At 37.0% G+C, this 8,913-nt stretch overlaps 1 non-coding gene across 1 annotated transcript; it reads left to right on the top strand.

Annotated features, from left to right (window-relative positions):
- The first annotated feature begins 7,585 nt into the window (after nt 1–7,585).
- TRNAC-ACA lies at nt 7,586–7,657 on the top strand. The gene has a single exon. It is a non-coding gene; the product is annotated as a tRNA-Cys (tRNA).
- Nucleotides 7,658–8,913: the final 1,256 nt, after the last annotated feature.

The following is an 8,913-nucleotide window of genomic DNA, read 5'->3' as shown; positions in this document are numbered from 1 at the left end:
ACTCATAGTTATAACCTTAGTTTCCATTTTTGTAAAGCAACAGCAACAATAATAAAGGAATGTGAAGTGAAAGTCTCTGAGTTGTGTCCAACTCTTTGTGACCCCATGGACTACACAGTTCATGGAATTCTCTGGGCCAGAATACTAGAGTGGGTAGCCTTTCCCTTCTCCAGGGCATTTTCCCAACCCAGGGATCAAACCCAGGTCTCTCACATTGCAGGTGGATTCTTTACCATCTGAGCCACAGGAGAAGCATAATAGTAATAACAATACTTAACACATGTGAATTTTTTAATGAGTGAATTAATTTATTACTTGGCTGCATTGGTATCATCATTACATCATGCATGAAATTTTGTGGTGGTGCTCAGGCTGTCTAGTTGTGGCATATGGGCTTCAGAGTACGAAGGCTTATTTGCCCTGTGACATGTGGGATCTCAGTTCCCTGAGCAGGGATCGAGCCCATGTCCCTTGCATAGCAAGGCAGATTCCCAGCCACTGACCACCAGGGAAGTCCCAACACACAGGGTTTTAAGAATTAAATGAGTGTTTATGTAGCCAAAATGGCTATGTTAATCTTAGACTGCATCAAGAGCAGCATGGCATCTTTCAGTTCAGTTCAGTTCAGTCGCTCAGTTGTGTCTGACCCTTTGTGACCCCATGAATTGCAGCACGCCAGGCCTCCCTGTCCATCACCAACTCCCAGACTTCACTCAAACTCATGTCCATCGAGTCCGTGATGCCATCCAGCTATCTCATCATCTGTTGTCCCCTTCTCTTCCTGCCCTCAATCCCTCCCAGCATTAGGGTCTTTTCCAATGAGTTAACACTTCTCATGAGGTGGCCAAAGTATTGGAATTTCAGCTTTAGCATCAGTCCTTCCAATGAACACCCAGGACTGATCTCCTTTAGGATGGCATCTTTAAGAAAGATGAAAAGTAGACTTGATTTAGAGCAGTAGGTAATATGTAAGTATTCTTCATCCTGAGGGTCTTTTTTTCTAGATTGTATAATTCTACTTATTTCAATTTTTAAGAAAACAGTTTGTGGCCACTATCATGAGGTCACTAATTTCAAGTCACCGTCTAGGTTTTCAGTGTCTTTCTGAGATAGAAAAAAATCAAGATTCTGCCTTGGTTCTAAAGTTAACCTGTGAGAGCTATTTACTTGCTAAGCTTATCAAATAGACTTCTTCTTCTTCTTTTTTTTTTAATAGGGAGAAGAAACTTAAAGGCTTTTCTCTTATTTTAAGTGAATGTGCACAGTTTCCTGTAATTAAATTAACATGTAAGTTGTTAGGTCAAAGTCAGTATGTTAATATTCACAAGGTTAGTGAATAAAATTAACTTCCTATGATAGAGAGGATTTGTAACTTGAAAATTTTCTGTAACAAATTTTAATAAATGTAGTCTCTTACTGTATAAATTAATAGTCTCAAGGATAGATCAATACTTTTTAGATGACATCACAGATTTTCGCCCTTTTTAAAAGTTAGTGATATTAGAAGCTTAAATTTGCATTGACAATATCCATAAGGTGAACAGATTTTTTAATAAATATTATCATATGTGAGAGAGAATAAAGGTAGTGAGTATTTACCTATTAATCTAAAGTAAAGCTAATGGTTAAATACATGCTCTGTGGTTTCAAAATCACTTGTGTCAATGGTTTTATTATTTTTCAGTAAAATTTTTCTCTTTAAGAATTGAGACTTGTGGCCTCTTGTTTGAATTCATTTTTAGTCAAGATTGAATAAAAGTTAAGGCTTGTAATAATTTATAAATTATTACACAAATATAGGGCCAGACCAACATATTACACTATTGAATTAAAACCAGCATATATAAGTTTTTGACATAAATATAACTTTTAAGCCACCCTTTTTGTCATATTTTTACAGTTAGCTATAGAAAATGCTACCTTTACTAATACTATTTGGGTATGTTTTTCATCATAACTAAATTTTTCTTTGCAATAGTTGAAGCATTGTGCAGAGCAAGTGGTAAAGATGTAGACTCTGGAGCAAGACAGCCTGAATTCTGTCTTACCTTCAGCAAGTTTCTTAACACCTCTTTGCCTCTGTTTTCTGATACATATAGTTTGTGTATGTATATATATATAATATATAATGATAATAATGGCTTTTTATTTTTGAATTTTATTGGAGTATAGTTGCTTTGCAATGTTGTGTTAGTATCTGCTGTACAGCAAAGTGAATCAGCTATTGTTTACATATATCCCCTCATTTTGGAATTTCTTACCCATGTAGGTCATCACAGAGCATTGAGTAGAGTTCCCTGTGCTATACAGCAAGTTTCATTAGTTATCTACTTTATACAAAGTATCAGCAGTATATATATGTCAATCCCAATCTCCCAATTCATCCCATCCCATCACTTTCCCCTTTGGCATCTGTATGTTTGTTCTCTATGTCTGTGAATTGTTATTGTTATTGTTCAGTTGCTCAGTTGTGTCTGACCCTGTGACCCCCATGGACTGCAGCATACCAGGTGTCCCTTTCCTTAGCTGTCTCCTGGAGCTTGCTCAAACTCATGTCCATCGTGTTGGTGATGCCGTCCAACCATCTCATCCTCTGTTGTCTCTTTCTCTTTCTGCCTTCAATCTTTCCCAGCATCAGAGTCTTTTCTAATCAATCAGCTCTTTGCATCAGATAGACAAAGTATTAGTGAATTTTTACAAGGATTTTTGTAATGATTCAAAGCATTCATATGCTTAAAAGCACTAGCTAAGTCATAATACTGACTAAGTCACTGATAAGTCTTTAGTTCAGTTCAATTCAGTTGCTCAGTTGTGTTCGACTCTTTGTGACCCCATGAACTGCAGTACGCCAGGCCTCCCTGTCCATCACCAACTCTGGGAGTTTACCCAAACTCATGTCCTGTAAGTCTTAATTATCCACGATTTCAGAAAAATATATTTCCTGTAAGCTGAAAACAAAATCTATGTAGCAATTTGATGAAAGATCAACGCCCTCTTTCAAATCAATGGTCACTAGCATTTTTCCAAAAGGAAAGAAAAATAAAATTTGTAAAACACTTTCCTGAATTTATGTCTCAAAACACTAAACAAAAATTCATTTATGAGTTAATGATTGGAAACTATGAACTATTGATTATTATCAAACATTCAGGATTAAGGAGAACAGTAATACTGATGTGGTAAAAAGAATAACTTTTTAAGTCTCACTACACCATTCTCCTGACCTTGAGATACATGAAATCATTGTAGTAAAATGTTTAATTTTAACTCAGAACTATGGCTGCATGGCCAGAAATTACTACTAATCTTTTAAGATCACCTGATTATTGTGAAATTGAGGTCTTTCAGGGGGGCATGATCTATAAATTTGTACTTATCCTAGCTTCATATTTCTGTGTAAGCTGAACACTAAAATAACTATTTTTCTTATTCATCCTATATCAAAATGAGACATTTCTAGGATCAGAGTAGTAATGCACATTATTAATTTACTAATAAAGATTTTACTTCTAAGCACTGTGTACTTATAGTTGTTGTTCATAAGTAATCCTTGAATTTTAACAAAGTCTTATGACTTCAAGAACTTTCAAATGAAATGGGTATGTATTCCTGTATATGTTTCATATCTGTTTTACACGTAAGGGATATCCTTTAGGTATCCTCTGAATGAAGAGGCTTGTGTTGAGTTCCCTCAAAGCAGAACCTGAGGAGATAGAATTTGGTGCCTGAGTTTTACTGAAGCTGTGCTTTCTAGAGAATGTCTACAAGGAAAGAAGTTAAGCGTGATAGCAAAGTGGAAGAGAAGACATTGACTCATGTAAGGTGAAACCTTGGCTTTATCCAAGAGATGTTTCTGAAGCAGTAAAAGCCCATACAGAGTTATCTCCTCCTAAAGCAAAATAGCCACCCATTTGTAACTAACTCGTATCACTCAGACATTGACTGTAAGTCACCTTGGGAATGGCAGTGAGGCATCTTCCCCATGCTGAAGCTGCTCTGGGGGAAATCTCTAGAGAACTGAGTGGTTCTATTCTATTAGCATCCAACAATCACATCAGCTAGGACATGGATACACCACCCAGTAAAGCATCTACTCTAAAAGAAACCACAGTATTCCTGTAGTATTTTCAAACCAGCTAGCCTTCTGAAACATTCAAGCAGCACATACTAAAATTGACCTAATTTTTTAAAAAAGGTAACATAAGGAAATGTTTTTAACATGGTCATTTTTTTTCTAGAGCATTTTATTTTATAATTCTGTTGATGTAGAAGGAAATTAATTATGGAGGAGAAGGTACACTTTGTGGAGATACTGTTCTCAAGAAAATGAAGAAGAATGAGAAGAATATAATGATGACATTAAAACTTTGTAATAGAACTACTGAAGTGAATTGATATTTTCCTTTGAATTTTTAAGTTCTTAAAATGGCTTTAAAATCAGTCATATTTGAGGAGCTTAAAAAGATTCCCCGAAACAAAATAAATCTTATGTGTAACAGGGCATATTTTGGGTTTACTAAAGCTGAAGTCTAAAGATTTATAAACTAACTTATTTGGCAATCATTGCAGCTGAATCACAACTCTTTTTGCAAAATATTTCCTTTTTACTCTGCCAGTTTGAATCATCTATCTTGAGAATCTAAATGTTTCACTACAGTGATGGAAGAGAGAAAGTGAAAAGTTTTGTTGAAGTGGGAAAATTTGTTTTCAGTTAGTACTTGTGCTATAAATCTTCTGGATCTAGGTTTTAAGTGTAGAAATATAAATGATGGTTGGGCTGTTACCACTTTTGAATACATTAAAGAACAAACGCTTTTCTTGGGAACTGATGTTATTGGAAAGTCAATTTTACATAAAAAATAATATTAATAAATGCCTTTCAATCTTCTTATACTTGAAAGTCTTCAAAATGCACACACACACATAGAATGTATGTATGTATATTTCAATTTGATCTTTATTGAGATCCTGGTAGAGTGAACACATTGCTTTCATAAATATCTTAGAAATGAGGAATATTTACATGGAAGTAAAGTGACAGACCTTGGTTTCCCCCGTAATTGCTGATTCTCAATGCACTGGACTGTGTTGGTCAAACCACACAGTAGATTTATATCCTGCCCTCCTGCCTCTTACATCCTATCTCTGCACTACTTAATTCTATCTCCACACTGATTTCAAATTATCATCTTAAAACACAATCTGAAAGCCTTTTATCTTCTTAAAACACAATCTGAAAGCCTTTGATGCTTCCCCATTACCCATGGAATGGAGTCTAAACTCAGCAGAGTAGCTGACACCCTTGGAATTGGGCTTTAATTTTCCTCCTTATCTTCACACTACCCACTCCAGTATTCTTGGGTTTCCCCTGTGGCTCAACTGGTAAAGAATTCACCTGCAATGAGGGAGACCTGGGTTCGATCCCTGGGTTGGGAAGATCCCCTGGAGAAGGGAATGGCTATCCAATCCAGTATTCTGGCCTGGAGAATTCCATGGACTATATAGTCCATGGGGTTGCAAAGAGTCGGACACAACTGAGAGACTTTCACTTCACTTCATATCTTCACACTATGACAACCTGTACTAGTATAATGGGCTTTCCAGGGGCTCGTGATAAAGAATCTGCCTGCCAATGCAAGAGCTTCAGGAGATGTGGGTTTGATCCCTGGGTCTGGAAGATCTCCTGCCATTTTGTACTCCGAGATCTCCTGGAGTAGGAAATAGCAACCCATTCTTGCCAGGGAGTCCCATGGACAGAGGAGCCTGGTGGTCTACAGTCCGTGGGGTTGCAGAGTCAGACATGACTGAGCATGCACCTACTAGTATAAAGTCAAAATCATCTTTGATACTTTTATCAGATTAAAATGTGCCTATTTCTATTAAGCTATGTTACATCTTCTGACATACTCACTGCTCTTTGAGCTCATTTCCTAGGATATCATTCAGTTCCTATCTGTGGCTAATAGGATTTGATATGTGCATAGGACTCAACACAGGCCAATATGTTATTTTGACAGAAAACAGTTCCATGCTTAAAGACAATTCAGGAGGCTTTCATTTTGAGTTACAAGCAAGTTGAGTGGATGGAATCCAGTAATGGGACAAAAAAAATCAAAATAGCACATCCCAGAAAGAATATTAGTAAATTCTTCTGTAGCACTCACTATATGCATGGCAAAGTCTATGCACTCTGCATGTTATATGCCTAACACTATCTATGCACTTTGTGTGTGTTGATATCATTTAATCCTCACAACTCTACTTCCCTATTTTAAGATGAAGAAACTAAAGCATAAAGAGAGTAAAGGATTTACTTCAGGTGACACAATTATGGAGTAGATAAACTGAAAAAGAACTCAGTCTTATTACACTGGTACCCAAGATATGGTTAGACAGCCTCTGTTCCAGTTTGTAGTTCTAATTCCCATCAGACCCAGAAGTATTTTGTTTCTTATCTTCAGATTTTTGTGAGGGTTTATGGTATATGATACAATCTTTTTTAGTTGAGCTGATTTAAATATATTTCTATTTGTTTCATTCAAAATAGCCTTAGTGAGACTTGCCCATTTCCATTTTTGAAAAAATTCTAATATAATCTATCAATATAATTGAAATGCATTTTCCAAAACTTTTGTCTGTTGAAACTGTATTAGTACTTCATGAATTAGCTTAAATCCTTCTTCTTATTTGTAGCTTTTCTGAATGCATTTTCACCCCCCACCCCAAATGACGATTGTTTTTCTTCCTTCTTTTGCTTAGTGCACATCTTACACTATATTTAAGGACTTGAGACATTCTACTTTTGATATTTTAAGTTCTATACCTATTTTCCAAAATATTAGTTTGAGATATATGAAATTATCAACTTGCAAGTAGTTTTAACTTACTAAAATGGCATTTTCATGTGATTCAATTTAATATGTTGGAAAGAAACTGACCAGTAGTGATCATTGTATGTTGGGTCTCTGATAGATGGTAAGGTCTCAGTAAATTTGATGGCATTAATTACTTCTTTGTGTATAATAAAATTTTAGTAATTTGACAAAATTCTCCCCAAATATTCTCCTGAGGATAATATGTCTAATGAATAAATCTATCATTTTCTACTTCTGACATTATTTTTGTCCATTTCCAAGAAAATTTGAGTATTCAGTATTCTTGTGTGTGAATAACCACGAGTGGAATCTAATTTCACTGCATACAATTATAACAAATTTTGCATTTAAAATATAGTCAAGTATTTTTGAGTTGTTATTTTCTAGTAATATCCAGGCAAGTGAGTCAGAATATTACAAATAAACAACCTCCCAATCCCACCAGGCTCCTCTGTCCATGGAATTTTCTAGGCAAGAATACTGGCGTGGGTTGCCATTTCCTACTCCAGGGGATCTTCCTGACCTAGGGATTGAAATACATATTGTGCGTCTCCTGCATTTTCAGGTAGATTTTTTACCACTGTGCCACCTGGGAAGCCATTGTCAGAAAGGACCACATATAGATGTAGTTCTTTTGGAAAGTCAGGAGAATGAGTCTATGTCAGGCAGTTATCATGGGAAATTTCACTAAGAATTGGCTATGAGTGACTTCCCTGGTGGCTCAGATGGTAAAGCGTCTGTCTACAATGCAGGAGACCCGGGTTCGATCCCTGGGTGGGGAAGATTCCCTGGAGAAGGAAATGGCAACCCACTCCAGTACTCTTGCCTAGAAAATCCCATGGACGGAGTAGCCTGGTGTCCATGGGGTCACAAAGAGTCGGACATGATTGAGAGACTTCACTTCATGAAGTAGTTAGAACAGGAAAGAATATGGGCTGTTTCAGAATATAATCAGTTCAGTTCAGTTCAGACACTTAGTCATGTCTGACTCTTAGCAACCCCATGGACTGCAACATGCTAAGCTTCCCTGTCCATCACCAACTCTTAGAGCTTGCTCAAACTCATGTCCATCGAGTCGGTGATGCCATCCAACCATCTCATCCTCTGTCATCCCTTTCTCCTCCCACCTTCAATCTTTCCCAGCATCAGGGTCTTTTCAAATGAGTCAGTTCTTCACATCAGGTGGACAAAGTATTGGAGTTTCAGCTTCTGCATCAGTCCTTCCAATGAATATTCAGGACTGCTTTCCTTTAGGATGGACTGGTTGGATCTCCTTGCAATCCAAGGGACTCTCAAGAGTCTTCTCCAAAACCACAGTTTAAAAGCATCAATTCTTCGGCACTCAGCTTTCTTTATAGTCCAACTCTCACATCCATAGATGACTACTGGAAAAACCATAGCTTTGGCTAGATGGACCTTTGTCAGCAAAGTAATATCTATGCTTTTTAATCTGCTGTCTAGGTTGGTCATAGCTTTTCTTCAAAGGAGCAAGCATCTTTTAATTTCATGGCAGCAGTCACCATCTGCAGTGATTTTGGAGCCCAAGAAAATAAAGTCTCTCACTGTTTCCATTGTTTCCCCATCTATTTGCCATGAAGTGATGGGACTGGATGCCATGAACTTCATTTTCTGAATGATGAGTTTTAAGCCAGCTTTTTCACTCTCCTCTTTCACTTTCATCAAGAGGCTCTTTAGTTCATCTTCACTTTCTGCCATAAGGTTGATGTCGTCCGTGTATCTGAGGTTATTGATGTTTCTCCCAACAAACTTGATTCCAGCTTGTGTTTCATCCAGTTTGGCAATTCACATGAAATACCCTGCATATAAGTTAAATAAGCAGTGTGGCAATATGTAGCCTTGACGCACTCCTTTTCTGATTTGGAACCAGTCTTTTGTTCCATGTCTGGTTCTAAAGTGTTGCTTCCTGACCTGCATACAGATTTCTCAGGAGGCAGGTCAAGTGGTCTGGTATTCCATCTCTTGAATTTTCCACAGTTTGTTGTGATCCACACAGTCAAAGGCTTTGGCATAGTCAATA

Source organism: Bubalus bubalis, chromosome 7 (genome assembly GCF_019923935.1).
Source record: "Bubalus bubalis isolate 160015118507 breed Murrah chromosome 7, NDDB_SH_1, whole genome shotgun sequence".
Taxonomy (NCBI): Eukaryota; Metazoa; Chordata; class Mammalia; order Artiodactyla; family Bovidae; genus Bubalus; species Bubalus bubalis.
The sequence above is the reverse complement of the archived record's forward strand: the minus strand, read 5'-3'. Positions and strand labels throughout refer to the sequence as shown.